The sequence below is a fragment of the Tursiops truncatus genome, chromosome 1 (genome assembly GCF_011762595.2).
Source record: "Tursiops truncatus isolate mTurTru1 chromosome 1, mTurTru1.mat.Y, whole genome shotgun sequence".
In the NCBI taxonomy this organism is placed as follows: Eukaryota; Metazoa; Chordata; class Mammalia; order Artiodactyla; family Delphinidae; genus Tursiops; species Tursiops truncatus.
Window position 1 is genome coordinate 2,381,682 of NC_047034.1, and position 23,730 is coordinate 2,405,411.

General features: G+C 44.4%; 1 protein-coding gene across 5 annotated transcripts in view; it reads right to left on the reverse strand.

Moving 5' to 3' along the window:
- Positions 1-23,730, reverse strand: part of NR5A2 (nuclear receptor subfamily 5 group A member 2) — a 117,532-nt gene that overhangs the window by 23,279 nt on the left and 70,523 nt on the right. The gene's annotated exons all lie outside the window — the stretch shown is intronic.

The following is a 23,730-nucleotide window of genomic DNA, read 5'->3' on the forward strand; positions in this document are numbered from 1 at the left end:
TTCTCATCTTTGAAAGTTCACAACTTGAAGGTTCGTGTGCAGGGGACTTACCGTATAGATCATTACTATCGGAAAGTAGTGAATGTGTGTGTCTGTGTGTGTGTGCATTTCATTGTACATGTATTTTGAGTTTGGGAATTTAATAGGACTTATGATTGCACACAGCTCAGATTTGAGACTTCTTAGGAACTGCTCTGTAGATCTCCTCTTTCTTTTACCCAAATTGATGCCGAAATGCTAGAGAAGATCTGAGGCTTTGCCCGTCTCCCAGGCATGGACTGGTAGCCAAGATGCTCTCAAGGCAAATAAAGGTACTTGTTGCTCTGAAGTCCCAAGTCTCCCCCCACTCCCCAGTGTGCTCTGTAAGAGAGTTCAACTCATCCACATGTCTGTCGGGCTTCCTGAGCTGACTAGACTCTGGTGATATCACTTTACAGGGACACGGTTTGCATCGTCCTCAGCCAGGTGGATGTGTAACTCTTGTACCTTTCACCTCAGCAGTGCTCACTTCCTGCTCAGAGAGTAAGTCTGGGGACACAGTAACCTGGAACGTCCTCCCGCTGCCCAGAGGACCTGAAGGGGACAGTTGCAAAACAGAACCCACAGGAGAAGCATCTTTATGTCCATCTGGGCAACAGCCTGCTTTTGTTTTGAAAGATGCTTAAGCTCTCCGTGCCTTCCGAGTGGCTTTCCCGGGCTCTCTCTACTCTTCTGTTTCAAATACAGCAGCATTTCTAAAATTCCCTACAACGGATGGGCCGAATCCCACCATTTTCCGTTCAGCCTGGAAGAAACGGGTCACGTGGGCGCACCTTCCGCGGCTGGAACGCTGGTTCTCACCAGGTACGCTGCTGCTGCCGCGGCTCTTCGCTTGATGTACACGGTAATGAAAGCTCGCTATTGATTTTTCTGTAGCTGCTTGTAACTATTATAGTTGATACATCAATAGAAAAGGAAAGCACAATGTTTCATGGGAGGCAGAAAATCAGAGAATACATGATGCTCTGACAGTAAATCACGGCATAATCTCAGGAATTGATAGATTGTTCCTGCTAACTCGAAACCCATGGCTTTCCTGAAAAAGACCGTCCTATAATCGCCCAATACGTTCTAACAGTCTAACTGAACAGGAAGGTGCTAAACGACACCAGGCCGTGTTTCATCTTCTCAAGAGGCCCTTCTTCCTCTGCAGGGCGAGTGAGTGGGGGTCACTTCAGCTGGGTGGTGTGCCGTCAGGAGGACCATTTTCCTTTCCCCCCTCCTCTTTCTAGAGCTGAAATGTCATAACCTTTGGGACACCATTAAATGCACCAACATTTGCATTATAGGGGTCCCAGAAGGAGAAGAGAGAGAGAAAGGGTCTGATAAAATATTTGAAGAGATTATAGTTGAAAACTTCCCTAACATGGGAAAGGAAACACTCACTCAAGTCCAGGAAGCGCAGAGAGTCCCACACAGCAGAAACCCAAGGAGGAACACGCTGAGACACATATTAATCAAACAAACAAAAATTAAAGACAAAGGAAAAATATTAAAAGCAACAAGGGAAAAGCAACAAATAACATACAAGGGAATCCCCATAAGGTTATCAGCTGATTTTTCAGCAGAAACTCTCTATATAGGCCAGAAGGGAGGGGCACAATATATTTTAAGTGAGGAAAGGGAAAAACCTACAACCAAGATTACTCTACCCAGCAAGGCTCTCATTCAGATTCGACAGAGAAATCAAAAGCTTTACAGACAAGCAAAAGCTAAGAGAATTCAGCACCACCAAACCAGCTTTACAACAAATGCTAAAGGAACTTCTCTAGGTGGAAAAGAGCTGAAATGTCAGAGACCCTAAGAAAGCTCAGAGGGTAGGTCATTTCTGAGGACAGCAAACGACAGAGAGAAAATCACTAAGTACCACTATCTTCTTAACACCCAACAGTGTGAGAGCTGGGCACTGGTAATAAGAGTATTTTAGTTACTGGGTCAGAAAAGGTACCTAAGCTGAAAGGACCTAAACTGTGGCAGTTTCTGCCTTCAAAAGGTACATGGGACTTCCTTGGTGGCGCAGTGGCTAAGAATCCACCTGCCAATGCAGGAGACACGGGTTCGAGCCCTGGTCCAGGAAGATCCCACATGCCACGGAGCAACTAAGCTCGTGAGCCACGACTACTGAGCCTGCGCTCTGCAGCCTGCGAGCCACAACTACTGAACCCACGTGCCACAACTACTGAAGCCCGCATGCCACAACTAGTGAAGCCCGCACACCTAGAGGCTGTGCTCCACAATGAGAGGCCACTGCAAAGAAAAGTCCACACACCGCCAACTAGAGAAAGTCCGTGGGCACAACAACGAAGACACAACGCAGCCAAAAATAAATAAATTAATTAATTAATAAAAATTTAAAACCACAAAAAGGTACATGGCATCCTGTGACTCATGGTGATGCTCTTATGTCATTAGAACCATGCTCAAAAAACGTCTGGGGCATCAACAATGCCTGCACCCTGCCTTTATCAAACCTTAAAAAAATCTTAATAACTAAGACCCCTATATGAACGTGCTATCTTACGACTTTTCTTTCCCTCTTTCTGTCTCCAACCCCCCACCAGCTTCACTGAACACTTTCCCACATTTAAATACACAGGTTTAACTCTACAACAATTACACCTATTCTGTACTCTTCCTGTTTACGCCATTTTACAAGCATCTTGTAATTAGTCCATTAATTACTGGATCTCTGAGCATTGTTTGAAGCTCTCCACATTACATGTATTAATGATTTAACAAGGAGCCATATATATATATATATATTTTTTGCGGTACGCGGGCCTCTCACTGTTGTGGCCTCTCCCGCTGCGGAGCACAGGCTCCGGACGCGCAGGCTCAGCGGCCGTGGCTCACGGGCCCAGCCGCTCCGCGGCACGTGGGATCTTCCCGGACCGGGGCACGAACCCGTGTCCCCTGCATCGGCAGGCGGACTCTCAACCACTGCGCCACCAGGGAAGCCCGGGAGCCATATTTTTAAGTGGTGCTGACAATCATTCAGTCTTACTGCTATAAACGCAGAGGCATGAAATATAAATGATACTAACATCCAGGATTGTTTTTGTCTCTACATCAGATTGATGCTATAAAAACAAGCTAGTGATGGATAAACTGGTTTACTTATTAATTCTTTGAACGAGTAGCACACTTTCACATTAGCCCCACTAAGTATGTACCAAGGATGACAAAATACGGGTTAGGTTCTTAGCTTTTGCATTTGATTTTGGTCCCCTTTTATGTGTCTTTCTGGGGATAGAATGAATTGGGATAGAAAAAAAGAAAGCATGTGAGAGAGTGCTGCTTCAAACTGCTTGACATGGTTTCTAATCAATGAATGTTTCATCCCTCCATCCAGCCATCCTTCCATCCATTCATCCTTCCATCCCTCCATCCATCCCGCCACCCATTCCAGGCTGCTTGAACACCTATTATTTGCCAAGACTGGGGACTTCAGCAAGTGGTGCAAACCTTAGTACAAACAGATCATTGCAATTACTATGTGGAAGTCAGTAGGAAAATGTCGTGGGGAGTCAAGCAGGGATCTTGGAAGAAGATGGGCCCTAGGGGACGGACAGGAGTCGACAGGCGGAAGCAGAAGCTAAGTCACACAGACGGGGACCATCTCCTGCACGGTCGGCGCTGCACTATGCACCCTTGGGATGTAAAGCACCGCGGGACGGGCTCCCTACAGGTGAGGAGCTCATGGTGCATGTGCTCCCAGCTCTGGATGCACACACACGGCTGGCACACGGGGCTTTCTGAGTTTGCACCACGTCCTTGCTACAGTCAGCCTCAGGTGCCAGGGCCCTCTGCCCGCAAGCCCCTCCCTGGTAGAAAGGTCCCTCCTCCCTAATCTTATCCCCTCGCGTGCGCTTGCAGTGTGCTGAGGGGGATACGGGTGGATGTGAAAACACAGCTGAGGTGGCTGGGAAACAGCAGTGACTCAGTGGCTGATGGACTGACCTGACAGATCAGGATCAGAAACAAGGAGGCTCTTGGCCTCGGCACCGGATGTGTAATCCCTAGAGCGGGGTGTAGCCGTTGCCACGCAGGGTGGGAAGCAGCCTTGGTTGCACACCAGTTACCCAAACCCACTGTCATCGGTCGTGGTCACCCTTTTGAATACAGGCTGTGAATTTACAGCTCTAAGAAGCACGAACAAATAGACCCTGTCTACCAGCGTGCTGTGTACCAAGGATTGAACCAAGAGCTGGACACGAAACGATGAAGGAATCATCTCCACCCTTATGAGGCCAGAACATGCCCACAGGGTCCCCTTCACCTTTCCTTGTGCCTGGAGATCCATTTTTATTTTATTTTTATAGATAATTTGTTCAGCTAATGAAATGCATAAAAGGAAAGAGAAAATCACTCATGTAGAAATGGTGATTTTAATATATTTTAAGCTTATCAGGGAGGTTTTTATTTTCAAAACTTGTTTTTTGCCCAGATTTACAGTCTATGTGTATCTTATTTTTGTTTTTTGCTTTTTTAAAATTGTACTTTTTTATTGAAGTATAGTTGATTTACAACGTGTTAGTTTCAGGTGTGTACGTATCTTATTTTTGATTCAGACCTTTTCCCTTCTGTATCAGTGTTTTCTCCTTTTTTCACTGTATTGGACTGTTTTCTCTCCCCATTTTCGAAAGTTTTTTTTTTTTACAAACATGTGGTTATTAACTAATAATTACCAAACGTCTACTTTTTATAACCGATGAAAAACATAATACTGCCAGTCAGACACCCTACTCAGCATGAGATAACTCTTGGTATACTGACTCGCTATCATTAAGTAAACACGAAAGAAATGTTGTGTTATTTAGCCTCGGCGATCTTCTTGTAGGTAAATGTACAATTTCTAAATGGAGTCTTAGAAGTACTGAAAATTCCTGGGGTGGTTTGGGTGGTCTGGGAGCCATGATTCTCAGAGATGGACAGGATGGGCATTGCTGTGGTGCTTCTCCTGACAACAGGCACACGACAGTTCTTTAATAAATCGTTCTCATTTGATGTTATTTAATATTTAAGATATTTTTATTAGTAGAAAATGAGATCTTAACTATATCATAAGTTGCCTTAGATGTGCTCCAGTACCCAGAGATAAAGGATGACAGAAGGTTTCCGTGGTGCCTACAGATGGCCATTCACACAGGCTGTTAACATCACGGCTGTATTGTGTTAACACAAACAAGCAAACCCCACTGTCCTGTGTCTTCCTCCACAGAAGATTTCCTACGGTAGCCTCGGCTAAGCAATCCACAGCAACGGGATCCACTGAGGGAGACAGAACGCAAACCTACTCTTTTTCCGTATCTGTATGTGGAGGGCTGTAGACGGCTCACATTCCTCTCAAAGAATTCTCCACATAACACCGCAAACCTCGTAGATGTAGTTCCTCGACTGAATTAGCAACTCAAGACATACTGTCAATACGTAGCAACCTTATTAATATTTAGAAATCCTGTATTTGGATTTCGTAGTCTTTATTTGGTCATCTTATAATTTTAATTTTATTTGTAGTTTTATTTCGCTTTTCCAATCTTTTTGTTTTGGCCGCATCGTGCAGCACGTGGGATCTTAGTTCCTGGACCAGGGATCGAACCTGTGCCCCCTGCAGTGGCAGTGTGGAGTCTTAACCACTGGACCGCCAGGCAAGTCTCCAGTTTTATTTTGTTTTTTATCACAGTGAGAGGTTGTAGGTGTATAACTCTATATATGTCCATTTTTGAAGAAGACAGTCATATTTGGTAATATTTAGTAAAGTTTACAATCATTTATCCAGTATATTTGTCCCAAATATTTATTTATTTTGAAATCTCAGATCTCCAGGGCTCACATCTCCATCTGTATGGTAAACAGCATCCTTCTAGTACGTGAATTCTTCTTTGATGCTCAGGCCCTTCTTAGGGTCTCTTTCTTTACTTGTGGCATCAAGGCACCCAAGAACCTGCGAGGTGAGGACCTGGCGTGGTCAGACCTTCTAATTTTTCAGAAGGAACCTGACAGCTACATTTTATGTTGGTTCTCTTACTTAAAAAGTTGGATCATCTTCTTAAAAAAAAAAAAGGTCCAAATTTTACTAATGGGCCATCAGTTTAAGACATTGCCTAGGTTAATATTTTTCAGACCAGGGTTAGTGGACCATCTGCTTCAGACGTGCCTGAGAAGTTGTTAAAACACTGACATCACTCTGGAAATTCTGATTCGGTAGTTCTGGGCATACTAACCTATGCCCGAAGTGGTTCTAATGAGCAACAAAATTCAGCAATTACTGTTAAGGCCTAGAGGGCTTGAGGGGATTACACGCACACTCCTGGGCCCTGTCCTTGGGTTTTCCTACTTAGTAGGTCTGAGAAACCCGTGCTTTTCATAAGGACCCTGCGATGCTGACACGGGGGGTCCACAGACAGTGGCCTAAGGGGCTCACGTCTGAACAACACAAACAGCAATTACACGAGTCCTGGGTATGGACACGTGTGAAACAGAGTGGGGCGTGGGGCGTGGGGCGTGGGGCGTGGGCCTGGGGTGAGCCGGGCTGGACGGTACCTTCCTCACCACGTGCTCGCTGATCCTACGGAACGTACTCAAGCTCAGTTTTCCTGTCTGTAGAATGAGCACGTTTCACACTAGATCATAATTGTTGAAAGCATTACATGACATAACAATGTCTTGGGTAGCTCATGGCACATAGGAGTTTCTTAATAAATATCACTTGAATTACCATCTTCAGTGTAAGACTATTTTTAAAAAAATTTTATTGAAGTAGAGTTGATGTACAGTGTTGTGTTCATTTCTGCTGTACAGCAAAGTGATTCAGCTATACGTATATATAATTTATCTATGTATGGTCAGACAGTATAAGACTATTTTAAGTCATTGAGCCTGGGTACCATGTTTTATAATGCTATTTCAGATTACTGCAAATGCTATAGTAGAGACTGAAAAACACATTGATTAGTAGGAGACAGACATTTTTTCCCGAAGAGGAGGGTTGGGAAAGTCTGTCTCTCAGTGAGGGAGGAGAGGGTTTGTCTGAGCTTGAACGACTGAGGGGACCTATAAATGGTATTTCAAGAAGTTGAGCAGAACAAGATAGTAAGATGCCCCACAGGGTCTAGGAACATCCAATTGTCCGGTTTGCTGGGAAACACGTGAGGAGGGAATAGAAAAGAGTGGGACATAAACTGGGAAAGGCAGACTGGAGTCCCACTCCACAGGGCTTTACTATGAAATCCCGGCTGGACGTGTTATTCTGTGTGTGTGCGTGTGTGTGCGTGGCGGTAGCGGTGTAGGGATCGAAGGATGCCGGGATCTTTGGAAAGAGAAGGGACCTGCTGGACTTCAGTTCAGAGTGTCCGTGAGTTCACATTTGGATACACCCTTCCTGCTTCAAACTCATCAACAACAGAAAAATATTCAGTGAGAGAAAAACGACACAGCTAGGCTCAAACACAATACCAATATCTCTGTCGGCAACAGGACAGAAATGCAGGGCAGTGGCCAAGGCTGAAAACGGTAGCTGGAGTCCAGCTTCTGGAGGGTGGTGAGGGCTGAAGTGCTGTGGTCAGGCCCAGAGATCAGGGTGTGGCATGGGGCCAGGTGAGGGACTCCAAAAAAGAGAGACAGAGAAAGAAGAGAAACTAACTATTCCTGCTTTACTGCCTGAGCGGCGTATTCTGGAAAGCTGTGGGACTAGGAAAGGTAGCGGGGAAAACCCATCCCTGGATGAACTGAGGCAGCTCATCTCCTGTCTCTGTGCCTGGATCTGACCCGCCTTCAGTGTTGCCACAGTACAGAGGCCCGATCACCGTTGTAAAACCTGGCTCCAAACTCGGGCTCTTGAAGCTCTAGATGGAAGGAAATGGGGAAATGCCGAGTAAAGACCAGCACAAAGTGGGCTAGAGACCAAGAGCCAGAGAAGAGAAAGAGGCAGAAACAATAACCACCAAAACTCTCACTCGAGACCAGTCTGCAAATCATATCGTGAAAAACCAAGAAGACACATATCGCTAAGGATGAAGCCAACAGCAACAATGAAAACATCAATTCACTCCAGGAAGCACCGTTTCTGTGGAAGATCTGGATGAGAGTTTTAAAATTAGTTTGCATAGAGTGTTCAAGAGGTAAATAAAGGGATACTATTCATTAAAAAAATATGAAACCAACTGGCAAAAATTAAACACTAGTAGACACATGCAAAAAGTAATTTTTTAGAAATCTTTAAAATCAAAAATAATTATTCAAATAAAAATTAATTGATGGGATACTTGCTAGACTAGATATGGTTGAAGAGATAATGAAACGTTATTAATGCAAAAAAAACAGCACATTGAGACAATGGGGGGAAAAGGCATGAAAAAGAGAGACATAGGGACTTCCCTGGTGGCACAGTGGTTAAGAATCCGCCTGCCAATGCAGGGGACACGGATTCGATCCCTGGTCTGGGAAGATCCCACATGCTGCAGAGCAATTAAGCCCGTGTGCCACAACTACTGAGCCTGTGCTCTAGAGCCTGTGAGCCACAACTACTGAGCCCATGTGCCACAACTCCTGAAGCCCGCACGCTTACAGGCCGTGCTCCGCAACAAGAGAAACCGCCGCAACAAGAAGCCCGTGTACCACGATGAAGAGTAGCCCCTGCACGCCGCAACTAGAGAAAGCCCGCGTGCGGCAACGAAGACCCAACACAACCAAGATAAATAAATAAATAAAATAAATAAGTTTTTTAAAAAAGAGAGAGAGACATAAAAGAGTAATAGGAGTTAACAGAGAGATTTACAAAGAAGTAACATATGAAAAGAGAATAATTTTCTTTCATCCAGTATCCTCTAGCTGGATACTGTACAGGTCGCTCCTCGGTATCTACAGGGGATTGGTTCCATGCGCCCCACCCTCCGCCACGGATACCAAAATCCGCGGATGCTCAAGGCCTATAATTGGCCCTCCACATCCACAGGTCCAACCAGCTGTGTATCATGCAGTACTGTATGTATTTATGGAAACAAATTCACGTGTATATAGACCCACGTGGTTCAATCCCACGTTGTTCAAGGGTCAACTGTACTTAGACATCTTGGGGTGTAAGCGTAAGATGTCAGCAATAAAGAGAAAACCTTAAAAGTTCCCAGGGAGAAAAGGCAGCAGACCTCCAATAGCCTTCTCAAGTGTTGAGAGATCTTGTCAACCTAAAGTTTTATATCCAACTAAACTATGCAAATGAGGCAAAATTTGAAACATTTTCATGCCTACAAAGACTAGGATGGTTTACCAGTAAACAGATTGAACTCATTTCTTAAAATACAGATTATAAACACTTGCTCGCCATATGGCCCTGCAAATACATTCTTGGGCATTTATCCTAGAGAAATGAAAACTCAAGTTTACACAAATACCTGTATAGGATGCTTATAGCGGCTTCATCTGTAATAGCCTTAAACTGGGAACAACCCAAATGTCCTTCAACAGATGAAGAGTGGAATGAACTGTAGTCCATCTACATCGTGGGCTACTACACGGCCACAAAAACAGCCAACTATTGGTACACTCATGAATGGATCTCAAGGGAGTACTGCTGAGTGAAAACAGCCAGTTCCAAATGGTTATAAACTGTATAATTATATTTCTATAACATTCCTGAAATATCAAAATTACAGAGATGAGGAACAGAGGAGTAATTACCAGGAATTAAGAATGGGGGAAGGGGTGGGTGTGGGTACAAAAGGGTAGCACCAAAAAGCCTTGTGGTGATGGAAAGGTCCTGTATCACGATTGTGCTAGCGGTTATATCAATCTACACATGTGATACAATTGCAGGGACCACACACAAACGGGTGTTTAGCTGGTGGAATAAGCAAACTGAATAACTGAATAAGCTCTACTTGGTCTGCACCAATGTCATTTCCTGGTTTCTACACTACTGAGTGTAGTTATGCAAGATACTGGCATTGGGTAAAGCAGATGTGGGGTATGTGGAATGCAACATCCCGTAAATCTATAATGTTCTCAAAATTAAATTTCAAAAGAGATGACAGACTGGATGGAAACAAAACATCAAAGTCTTGCAACATGCTGCTTCCAAGTTAGCCACCTAAAACCCAGAAACACAAGAAATCCTACCGAATCAACGGAACAGTCGACAGTAAAGGGATGGGGAAAAATATGTCAAGATTAATTTGTAAAAGCTAATAAAACACTCAATATCAGACAAAGCTGATTTTAAGACGAAAGCATTAAAAAAACGAGGAACATTATAGTAATATAAGAAATAACCCACCAAGAAGATACAACAAAGGTAACAAGAATAATATAAACGAATAGAACTTGGCACCTAACGGACACTGTATTTTTTTTTAGTACATGTGCCACATTTAGATAAATTAACTCATATCAAATTATAAAGGACGTCCTAACGTATTTCAGTGAATCAACAACAACATGCATAACCTCATCACGCAATCAGTTAGAATCCAAAAACGAAAAGCTAGTCAAAATGTACCCCTTTCTTTGGAAATTTCAAAACCCACTATTAAATAAATCACGGATTAAAAAAAACAGATCAGAATGGAGATCACGAAACACTTATAGCTCATAGGATTGTCCAGGTTGTGCACCACCCTAAGGGACACACTGACATAGACAATGGTGAGAACTGCGCCCCCTAGAGGTCGGCAGAGTCACCGCTGAGGCAGGTCTGCATGTCCCAGAAAAGCTTGCCCCATCAGACCTGCTGCAGATTCAGCTATGGCCACGTCAAGCAGCAACTTTCTAACACTGAGTGCACTCATGCAGAATAACTGAAAGGCACGGCTGAAAACAGATTCACAGAATATTCAACTCAAGAAGCTAGAATGAGAAGAACAAAACTGAAACCCCACGTGGCAGTCCTGAGTCCCAGTAAAGAAAAGAAGACAAAATAAAAGAAAAACTAGATCCCTACCTCATACTATACACAAAAATTAATTCTGGGTGTATTCAAAGATCTAAATGTGAAAATCAAGGTCTTAATATATTTGGAAAAAAGCTAAAGGAGAAGGAATTTTATGACCTCAAAGGTAGGGAAGGATTTCTTAAAAGAAGCTATAAAAAGCAAAAACCTTGTAGGAAAATATGAATGAATGTGGCTACTTCTGTGAAAGAAAAGATACATTAAAAGAGTGAAAGGAAAAGCCAAACTTATCTATGTATCTATGTATTTGTGTATATATCTATATCTATATCTACATCTATATCTAAGAGTGCCCTTCAAATCAGTAAGGAAAGGCATACATCCCAATAGGCAAAGGACACGAACAGGTACCTTCAGAGAGACATGTAAAAAGATTCCTAATCTCACTTGTAATCAGAACGACAGAAATTCAATCATAGTGCTGATGACGTGGAGAAATGGGAACTCTCAGTTTCTGTGGCTGGGAATGCAATTTGGTCCAGACATTCTGAGGAACAATGTGGCAGTTTCTAGAACTGAAAAGGATTCCCAGCCGTATACGTCCAGGAAGACATGTAGAAAACTGTTCCCTTAGCGTGGTTTGTAAGAAATAGCCACCACCTGGAGAATGAATCAATAGATTGCGGTACATTAAATAACGAAATCTATGGCCCAGTGAGAATGATGATCCAGGCTCTGGATTTATTAAGGACTCCTGATCTGCAAGAATCAAAATAGGAATCTGGGAAACAACATGGAGTGAAAAGGGAAAATGAAGATGTTTCTTCATCCTGAAAGCCTCAATTCTTTTGAAAGATAAGTTTCTGCGGCTACCCCTTTGAGTGAGGAAGTTTCTTGAAGTTATAAATAGAAACGATACTGTTACAGTATTCATGCCACCAATCCTTTTTGATATGGGTTCTTCTGGACAAATGCCAGAACATGTGGCTATCCAATTTGCCCTGTAATTTCTTGCGGCAAGCAATAACGACAACTTTTTTTTTAATTTTAAAAGAGACGGATAATTACTAAAACTCTATCCTGACTATGAGTATGAGGAATGTACTAAAGATTTTTATGATGAAAACTTTAATTTCGGTTATTCTTAAAATACTTTAAAACCTGCACACATTCGTCTTTTCATCTCTATTTCCTACTCTCCCACGCTACTCAGCTCAGTCCTTTGATTCTGAAGCTAGCCATGGTAGGAAAGGGAGAATCTGTTAATGACCCAGGCTCAGAATAGCTGATAAATTATAAGATTCTGTTTACCTTAAAGATTTGGAGGATAAGGATTTGGACACCAGATGCTTCTTCACATTAGAAAGAAAAGTCTGCGTAGAATCAGCAAGTCAGCATGTACCCTAAGTGCCCTGAAATTTCAGCAGTGCTTCTGACTTTCCATTGAGAAAACTCGCCATTCCATTCCTAAAACCGGTCAGCAGAAAGCAGCCCTGGGTGAAACCTCACGTGGCAGTCTTGAGCGGGTTGTTGGGGAGAGGGCTTGCTAGCCACGAAGATGGTAGGGCGGGTACTCCACCCTTTTTGTCGCAAGAAAGATGTGGAAGGATCAGATATCCTCCAGATTCCCGACCGGTCTATTTAGACGGGGTTATCACTATCCTAAATGACATTGGTATAGTGCCTGACGGTTTCCACACTGAATCACTGAGCACACTCGCGAAGTGAGTATTTTTTCTAACATGAAGTATATTTTCCAGGCATGGTGCTAAGTGCTAGAAAGCAGAAGGAAAAGAGGCCTGGCGTTCTGTGCGCGGCATACGACACAATGACAACATACTGTGGTAGGTGGAGATTTCTGAAAGAAGCAACAGGAACTCAGAGGAAGAAGTGTGGATCTGTCCGTGAAGTGAGAGAAAGAAGACTTGGCAGAGAAGGTGATTTTGATCCGAGATGTGAAGGGTGACCCCCACACAAATACCCGACACCCCCTGATGTCCGTGTTTTACAGTCGAGGGAGCAGAAGCTCCAGGGGGACTCACATCGTGAGGGATGCTGCAGCCATCAGCTGGGGCTCCCCCCCACCCCTGCCCCAACCCATCCTGCTTCCAGGTGGGAGAACCCAGGACTCTGAACCAAAAATATTTTAAAACATGCACAAGTTCATGTTTTCATTTTTCCCACTCCACTGAGTTTCTTGAGTTCGAAGCCAGCAATACTCGGGGTGGGGGTGGGGATCTGATAATATTAGAATCACTATTAGTAATTGTTATTAATAAAGCATCCTATTATTTTAAAATATGGTCATTAAAGAACAAAGTTAATTTCTCTCAAAGGTTTTAGTTCTCAAATTTCAACACTTCCCTTGGAAGGAATAAGTTACCCAGGATTTTCATTCCAAAAGAAATAGCTTTCTTTCTCAAAGTGACATCTTCCATTTTGTATACTGGAAGCTGTGATTTCTATTTAGCCATTAGAATTAGAGATTAAGTGTTAATAAGTTTGAAAGAAGAATTTACAACCTTTTTAGGTAAAGTTAACTACAGAACACTGATAATTCTAGAAAATGGGAGGGAAACATTGAAGAATTTCCTGGGGAAAACATTCTCCAGGGAGCAGGTGGCAACCCAGCTATTCCACATTGCTACAATGTCATCATTATCGGGGCCCCAGCAGCCTACAAAGGGGACCGGCTGTTTACTGTGTGACTTTGGTCTGATTTGGGATGTACGGTAGATGAACTAAAAGGAACTGGCTTCATCTCGCTTCCTCTGACATATTTCAAAATATCAAAGGTGATAATGGTACCTTGGGTTAGCAGATCAAAGATTTCAAACTATGTCTCGGTGCTGAATTAAGAGCAGTTTCCGCTGTCACAGGGAAGATCTTTTTCACAGAATCTGTACACCAGAGGTTATATTCGGGGAAGAGGAATTTCCCAATAAGGGGCCTTCACTTATATGACTTTTGCTGAATGTCAATAGAGAGGCTTTGGATAATAATTATTGGTACCATGGGCCAGGTGCTGTGCTAAGTTCATAATAATGACTGCATTTAACCCTCACAATAGTGCTTTTACGGAGAACGTTACTATTTCAATTTTACCGATGGGGAAACAGGAGAGCTAAGGTGCCTAGGCATCTGGATTCAAGCCTGCGGCCTTTCCCACCTTGGTACTAATAAACTAGTTATGAACGCCTCCCCCTTCCCCTCTTCCAACGTCAGAACCCAAATCCTAAGACTTCCTTCCCAGTGGGTGTAGATGGATAACAACAGGTCTGGGATTAGAAAACCTAGCTGGGGTCATAGGCTCTCAGACTCTGAGCTGTGTGGCCTTGGGTACGTCAGCCACAGTCTCTGAACCTAGCCACGTTCTAAAATGACTCTAACTTGTTATGTTATATGTAAATAGTACTTTCTAAATAAAAAAGTTCTACACGGTAGTAGCAAGCATTGGAGGGAAGAAGGAGGGGGAGTTGTTTAATGCGGCGGTCCCCGACCTTTCTGGCACCGGGGGTGGGTTTTGTGGAAGACAATTTTTCCACGGATGCGGCGGGGTGGGTAGTTGGTGGTCCAGGCGGTAATGTGAGCGATGGGAAGGGCAGGTTAAGCTTCACTCGCTCGCGGCCGCTCACCTCCTGCTGTGTGTGTGGCCCGGTTCCTAACAGGTTTGGTCCTCAGCCCAGGGGTTGGGGACCCCTGGTTCAATGGGAACAGAGTTTCAATTTAGGAAATGAAAGATATTCTAGAGACGGACGGCGATGATGGTTACAAAACAACGCGAATGTACTTAATGCCGCTGAACCGAACACTCAAAAATGGTTCAAATGGTAGGTTTCGTGTTACGTCTATTTTACCACAATTTTAAAAAAATTTAAAATGAGGAAAAAAAATCTGTACCTTAAAAAAAATCCTGCAGAGATGATAGTGATACTAATATAATCACTATTTTCTCTCAGGACAAAGAGTAGAGAGAGAGGGTTATTTCAGGTGTGCTATCGGTGCTTATATGTTACGGAGACAGGACAAAACTACAGACACCTTGAATGTGCTCATTCCCCTCTAGGGACTAGGCAGAACTGTCCAATTTGAGGTCAGTGTTGCCACTCTGGCCACACTCCTGCCTTTATGGATGGCTCCCCCACCCCCCACCCCACGGCCCCCGACCCCGGGGCAAAGCTGGGGGAATCTAAGTGTGATGAATGTGCCGGGTGCCTTCCTCCAAAGCCGGGACACCCAGGACCTGGCATGCGCTGCAGAGCCCCCCAGAATGTAATAAAAGGCAACGAGCATTCCTTGCTTTCCTGAGAAATTACTTGTATGCAACACAATGATGACATTTTTGGATTTAGTGAAGAAATTTGGCCAAGAAATATCTTGATCTAATTTCGAAATAATGCAACAGCGGTAATTCAGTCAGTATTGAAATCCACGTCTGTGCTCTTTTCCTGTGTGTGGAGTCCAAAACTTTCAGTTCAGACCTTGACCCTGTGGGACTACGCACGAATCACTTGACCTCTGTTCAGCTCAATTTCCTCATCCAGGAGGGAGAAGTGGTTGGACTTGGCCACAGTGCGGGTTCTTTTCAGGGATCGGGCCGAAGTTTCTGTGAAAAGTCCAGGTAGCTCAGGGTGTGGGGTGTGTGGGAGCAGTCCCGGAGGGGGCCCCCCAGCCGGCTTCCCAATTCCTCCTGCCTCTGATGGAGGTCAGATTCGGGCCATGGGAAGGTTGAGAAAGGCCTTTTCATTGACAAGACAGGACTGGTGAGACGGGCATGTGTGTGGCATATGCAGTGATTCAGAGGGAGGGAGAAAAAGGGAAGGAAGGAGGGAAGGAAGGAGGGAGGGAGGGAGGGAAGGAAGGAAGGAAGGAAGGAGGGAAGGAAGGAGGGAAGGGGGTGGCTGGGCAGCCACGACCGGTGCATCAGGCAGTGCAGTCCTGCATGTGCCTTTTCTGGAAGGGTGTCTGCAGTGTCCAGGTGAAGTTCTGTACCACGTGGGGCGCTTCCTTCTCTTTGGAAAGACTGCGCTGCCCGCTCAGATACCACCGAATGCAATGGTTTTGCATATAGTAGGCACTCAGTATGTTTTGTCATTGAATGCTTCAAAGCAATGAAAGGCCTTCATCTTTTATATTTGCTCTTGGTTCCTGGCTTGAATTGGTCTGTCTTAACCAAATATTACCCAGAACTCAAGACTGGATTTTATCAGTCAACTAGAAAGAAGGCATACGAATGACTTGGCTGTGAGTCACGGATTGGCTCCATTCTAGAATGACCCTGAGGCCTGGGGGGTCCGGAGCTAACTCGTATGCAGGACCTGAACTGACCACGTTAACCAGCTAACCTCTTCTGAGTCAAGGCTAGGACAGCCGCTTTATGTTATTATTTTTTCTTTTTTCTTTTTGCGGTACGCGGGCCTCTCACTGCTGTGGCCTCTCCCGTTGCGGAGCACAGGCTCCGGACGCGCAGGCCCAGCGGCCATGGCTCACAGGCCCAGCTGCCCCGTGGCACGTGGGATCTTCCCGGACCGGGGCACGAACCCGCGTCCCCTGCATCGGCAGGTGGACTCTCAACCACTGCGCCACCAGGGAAGCCCCCGCTTTACTTTTTACTTTTTGCTTTTGGCCGCGTGGCATGTGGGATCTTAGTTCCCTGACCAGGGATTGAACCCGCGCCCCCTGCATCGGAAGGGCAGAGTCTTAACCACTGGACCACTAGAGAAGTCCCTAAGACAGCCACTTTATTCTGGGATTTTAACAGAGCAGCTGGCAGTACTGAGGCAGGAAAAACATCAGGTAGTACATTCAGCATTCTCATTCACTCTCCTCGTAGGTTATTCCCAGTTTTCTAGGCCAATACAGCTCTGAAAAATCATCTCACTAAATAGCAGTAGTTAGCAAAATGACAATATTAGTATGAACAACTGAAAAATAATAAATATCTTCAGGTATAAGCTATTCAGAAATATGCCTAAATAAATGCTATTTGGGCAATTATATTCTTGTGGCAGCAGATAACAAATGATAATCACTTCTTCCATGGCTGTAAATACGTATCGATTCACTTCAAACTTAGAACTCCAAAATGAATGATATCTGGTCATTGCTAAACTGCTTTGCTCACTGAAAGAAAAAAAAAATCCACACAACACCTATTACACTGCATTTAATTAAGACAAGCATTAACTTTATGTACCATTATTTGCTTCTGTGAAATCTCTATGGTGTAAATATTGAACGGGTATCCCTTGAATGCTAATCAATCCTTTCTGAATTTCAAATGATTACATAAATTTTAGGAAATGCTTATCTGCCAGCATTACCCTCTGCTACATATATATCAGCCAGGCATTAATATGGAGATCAGTGTGGTTATTTGACAAGTGTCTAGTGAGTGGTTTTCTAAATTAGAGTATCATATACGGAAAGGGAAAAACCGAGATTGAATGCTAATTCTAAGAAGAACCCAGGGAGCTCTCTTTCGCTTATCTGTTTCATGAGGAACAATTTAACCAATGCACTTGGGTAAAGATGTGAGGGGAATGTATCCATCACTAGACTTTGCAGGCCAGTTGGTGACAGCGTGTGTGCGTGTGTGCGTGCACGTGTGAGGGTTTGCACGGTGAAGTATAGAAAGGCTACAATAAAGCAAATCTTGTGACCAGCCTCAGGAAGGACAATTACCACATCACGGGAAGGTTGGTTTTTGCTGTTTTCATCTTTTATGCAGATTACTTTGTAAGCAGAGTTTTATGACACGCGGACGGTTGTGCTTGTTTCAGAATTGAATTAATACAGTATTCAGATATACGTGGTGATGCACAAATACAAATGTTTGCTAGTGTTCCAGCCTCAGAAGCTTTTCCAGCGCTTCTGGAGGGAGGCTGTGAGCTGAGGATGGGAATGGGCCCTCAAACGCGTCCTGGCTTGGCCGTGGGTTTGCTCCACAGCGGTCCATACACTTTTCTGATTGACAAAGTGATCAGTTCATTCTGCTTTAGGCACTGCAAACACAGTGTTTAATCACTGTGATCAAATCTGTCTGTTGGATTTGGAAACCTCTTTCATGAACTGGATTTAACGTTGCAAAAAAGCAAAGGGGCATTCCAGTTTCCCTTTGCTCCTGTTTTCTTAGATTTGTGTTTTCTTCCCCCCACTGCCCCCGTCCACCACCCCTTCCAACTCAACAGGGGCACACAGTTCGATGGCAAAAAAACCCTCAGACCCAACAAGTTGCTGGACCTCTTCTGGAGAGGTGGGCAAAACCAGCAGCCTCTTCCGTAACCCCTGGCACTCCCTTCTCCAAAAGCGCTAGTGGCTATTTCCAGGCTAGTCTAGAAGTGCCGGGGGATGGAGCACGGTGTCTCTACTGCGTCCACGTGTGCGCCCCTGCCAGGGATGCCCAGCTAGGGGAGGGCGGGACGCCCGGGCACAGCCAGGGCAGAACAACCAGACCACCCCACAACTCGCCAATCATCAGGGGAGACTGAGAAAACTGCTTCCTCCCCCCAGGAGGCGGGGACTTACACTGATGCTGTGCTGACCTCTGGACTGGGATTGGCAATTGGAATGCAGTTTAGCAAAGAGGTTACACCCTCCTCTGCCGCCCTCCTCAGGGCTGCAAACACCCAGGGGCAAGGGAGGAAGCGGGTGTGCAAGGTGGGTGAAGTCTTCTCTTATTATAGGAGAGCACGCGCCATCTGTGCTGGTAGCTTCAAGGTGGCCTTTCTCATCCAGCAGCAAAAGAACCGAGTCCTCCCTTAAGGGGGCCAGGATTGAACTGCTATGGTCTCCAGGCCGGTAACACAGGAGCCTTTTGTGTGCGTACTTAAGGACGGAATGTTTGCTATTCCTGCAAGTCCTGTGGCCTCTGGTTAATGAGATGTGAGGGCAATAGCTGCTCTGCAATTCTTGGCCCGTTAGAAAGCCTTCATGTTTCAACTGAAATCTACAGATATAAATAATCTGGTCCTGACAGTGATGAGAGTTCCCTTATGTGACAGAAGTTCTAAGCTCTGCACAGAGGCCCTGACTACATGTGGGTCACCTCCCTACTGGCATTTTGCTTGGCCTTCTGCTCTGTGGGGAGCTCTTTCAATGCGTCTTGGCCACGTTCTGACCTTGAAAGCCAGGAGGAGAAATGACATATGTAGGAAAAGAAAACAAAGATAGATCTTTATTTAAAGGCCCAAGCAGAAGAATTACTGGACAAAATTCAAACAAGAAAAAAATACCTATCCTATCAAAAACTAAGCCCTTTGGAAAACCAATGACTGAAAATACATTTCCTTAACCCAAAAGACTACGAACTTAACATCCACATTCTCCAGCTAGAAAACACGGTGCACTTTTATTTACTACTAACAATGTCAACATCATATTGCAAGAGTCAGGGTGGACCCTTTAGCAAAGCGGAAAGTTGTACCTGAAGATAGAATTTACTAATTCTTCCCCTCCCCACCAAGGAGCTGCATGCCCTGAACCTCCCAGACACCTATGGTTCCTCTTTTTCTATTTCAGGGTTTCTAATGCCGAAGACCACCAAAAGGGGAAGCAGACAATGACCGTGAAGTTATTTACTTTGGCTAATTTTCTCCTTTGAACATCAGAGTTCAAATAGATAGAAAGTAGACATACAAGTAATGAAGGCTTATGGTCATGCCGCTTTCCTAATGCATAGTGAGTGGTCCAAAGAAAACGACGAACCTAAGAGGCAACAACAAAATCACAAGGAGGGATTCTCCGAGAGGGAGGTACCAAGGCTCTAAGGCAAACGCTTTCAACAAGCTTGCTGAAATCCTGAACCCAGAGTTCATACAGACATACAAACACACACATGCAAACAACTCACATTTAGAAACCAAGGGAAGTAAAAAGCTTCACAATTATTTAGTATATTCAGTAAAAATTGGAAATTCATGTAAAGCAGTTCCCTGCTTTTACCCAGGAGAGGCTGGTTTTCTTTTTGGTCCATATTCCTCAGATGATGGTCCCAATTCCCTACATCATTCTGTCTGTAGAGATGGTGCCTTAGGATGTAGGGAGCTTTTTAAAAATATTGATTGATGAGCTCATATGTCCCTGAAGAGGACAGTGTGCTGTAGCAGAGAAAACACGGACTGGAATTTGGGGTTGTTAGTTCCAGACCTGGCTCTGAGCCTAAAATGTTGGGGGTAAATCACCTAGTTTTTTTATTTCAAATGCAAAATGGAAGGGAAAGAGTAAATGATTTACCCGCTTGAAGTATTTTATTGTTAACACTACAGAAGAAAAGCCTTCCTGCTCCCTCCTTCTGCAGCTCACTTTGATATCTGACCTGCTGAGTGTCACAATTCCAACAGAATCTAAATACCGATCATCGGTCCTTAATTCCATTAATTATTTTATTCCCAAAGGGGAAGATTCTGTTTAGTCTCTACTTTCCTTATAAGAATTCCCTTCACAATGTGAACACATATCCTTATTTTCTAAAATTAAAAGATGTCAAATTGTCTAATACGTTTTATAGGATCTATTTTCTAGTCTCCCTTTCTTCAAATTTTGTGCATTCTTTTAAACTAATTTTTCCAGTTCCCATTACTTTTTTTTTTAACCTAGAAGTTGGAAGGAAAAGCTTTCTTTCACTTATGAATGCAATAAATACTTCTTAAAAACCTACTATGTGTCAGAGGGTAGGCCAGGAGCAGAATGCAAACTGGTAATAGAAATAATGTAATTTTGCAACATGGATGGACCTAGAGATTACCCTACTAAGTGAAGTTAAATCAGACAGAGAAAGACAAATATCATATGATATCACTTATATGTGGAATCTAAAAAAAAATGATACAAATGAACTTACTTAAAAAACAGAAAAAGACTCACGGACAGAGAAAACAAACTTATGGTTACCAACGGGGAAAGGGGTGGGGAGGGATAAATTAGGAGTTTGGGATTAACATATAAGCACTACTATATATAAAATAGGTAACCAGGAAGGACCTACTGTATAGCACAGGGAACTATACTCAATATCTTGTAATAACCTATAATGGACAAAAATCTAAAAAAGAATACATACACACACACACACACACACACACAACTGAATCACTTTGCTGTATACCTGAAACACTGTCAACCAACTATACTTCAATTAAAAAAAAAGAAAACAGCTGTTAGAGAGTTCTTTGGAAAAACTAGTCTCCGAAACTAACCTGCACTTGGATAGGACTTTGCAGTTTAACCACTTCCCATTACAGATCACGAGCTACTTTGGTAAAGGCTTTGCTTTGAGTTTAAAACTAAGTAAATCTAACCGAATCACTCCGCTGTACACCTGAAACTAACACAACCCTGGAAATCAACTAACTATGTTCCAATATAAAATAAGCATTAAATAAAGTATCTGCTTAAAAAAAAAACTAAGGGCTTCCCTGGTGGCGCAGTGGTTGAGAGTCCGCCTGCTGATGCAGGGGACGCGGGTTTGCGCCCCGGTCCGGGAAGATCCCACATGCCGCGGAGCGGCTGGGCCCGTGAGCCATGGCCGCTGAGCCTGCGCGTCTGGAGCCTGTGCTCCGCAACGGGAGAGGCCACAGCAGTGAGAGGCCCGCGTACCGCAAAAAAAAAAAAAAACAAAACTAAGTAACTCTACTGATGCATCTATTTTATCAGCAACATTTCCTAAGCCCCTCCGGTGTACTGAGCAATGTGCTAGAAATCTGGGATGTAGAGAAACATCAAGGACAATTTCTAACCCCAATCTCCTTTTTACGCTGGGGAAATCCTCTCAAAGAGAATAAACAATCTCTTTAACTCAGCTGAGTATGAAAAAGGGCTTTCAGAAATACTGGCTGACCAGAGAAGAGAATAACTCACCACGAGTCAAGGCCACTCATCAGGGGAAACAGGATGCAATAGGCCTCCACTTTCTCCTGCCACCTGGGATCGAACAACAGTCCGGCAGCATCTAGCCACGGAGCCTCAAGGCTGAGAAAATCCCAAGCCGGAGTAACCTCTTAGCCAGCACGTTCTGGTCACTTGCTGCTCTGAGCACTTAGGCCACATGCGTATTCCTGATGGGCTTGACCATGGAATGACATCATTCAGGAAGCTGCAGTTAAAGACCAGGTGACTGCTTCCCAGCTCTGCATTTGTTTTCAGGAGATACAGTGAATGGGAATTCTACTGGTCTTTGGAATGCATGCGATATTGACAGTATTTGGGGATCACCCACACACCTCTTCCTCTATGAGATTTATTTCTGCCCTGGTTGGTGACAGCATATTTCATCAGTCACTTTGATTCCTTTTTAAAAGGTGGGAGTACAAACCAATAAATAAACAAAAATTTTATTTTGGCCTCTCTTGGGTCGTCAATATTAACTGGCCAACTTAGAATTATCTCCATGGATGCAAAGTATCTCACAGTTAGGTGAGAAAAAGGGTCAGGGGGAGGGGGGAGTAATAGGATTTTAAGAAAACATTCCAACCAACGAAGACTGGGCCTCCAGAGTCTGCTATATCACTCACAGAGGAATATCCTGGGAGATGGGCATTTTTCACTTTTTTCCCTTTTTTTTCAACCAGCTTACCCAATTGATGTCTGCTCACGGGTACTATTTGAGGAGAAAAAAATCAGGCAGCAGAGTGGAAGAATTTTGGTCAACTGTACTTTTTACTTTAGTCCTGTCATTAAGCTTTTCATGAAATCAGGACCCAGCTTCAGTGAAGGATGAATTTTGGAAGGAAGGTGGTTGGACCTCAACTAATCAGCTGCCGTTCCTATAGAGTTTCCTATTCTGGTTGAAGCACCCAGGACCCCGAGACGCATCCCAGCTGTTTCCTCCGAACCCCATCACATCCCATGGTCTGCACCCTGTAACGTGTCCACACCCCATCTCACTCCTGTCTCCAAGGGCGTTAAAGCCACTTGGAACACAGTTTCTAGTCCCTTTCCCACACGACTACCAGGAAGGCAAATCAACTTCAGCGACGCACTTCATCCCCCTTTAAAGAATCCTGCCGTCTGGCTAGATTTTTTGCAGGATGAAGACCGTGGTACCCAGTTTTGGTCACAGCCGTATCTCGGTGGCTGTTCACAGGAAGTGCTCAGTAACTGCGGAGTGTCTCTCACCTGCCTCTCCAGCACATCTGCCGTTTCCCTCAAGCCATACTGGTCTCCCAAGAGTCCCGAGACCTTGAGCTCATCTTGACCTCTTGCCTCCGTGCTTTTGCCCCAGGCATCCATGAGGCTTAGGAGACTGTACCTGCACGCACTCACACCTACTGTCTCACCACGTCCATCAGGAAACCCTGCTTCACCTTTCACCAAGAGCACACAGTCTCTCCCCACACAGCCCCTGGCCTTGGATCAGTCCACAGAAGCCTCGTTTTCCTCCAGGATCCCAGAGGCTCAAGGCTGGGCTGGGATCAGAACACAGCAGGTTTCAGACTCAGGGGCACAGGCTCAGCTCTCGAGGGAGGTCCTGGTATGATTTCACTCCCATCACAGGTAAAACAGGCTTTTGGAGGCTGGCCTGGGTACCCAAAGGTTAATTATCCACATCCCTCAATGAAGTTCTTGTCCCCCAAAGATTGATTATTCATTGTTTCTATGGGGGAGGAAAGCTTTCCATTCACAAATTGGAAACTACCTGAACTTTACTGCCAGTTACTTTATTCTTGCTTCTTTAAAAATAAACTCTTTGGGCTTCCCTGGTGGCGAAGTGGTTGAGAGTCCGCCTGCCGATGCAGGGGACACGGGTTCGTGCCCCGGTCCGGGAAGATCCCATATGCCGCGGAGCGGCTGGGCCCGTGAGCCATGGCCGC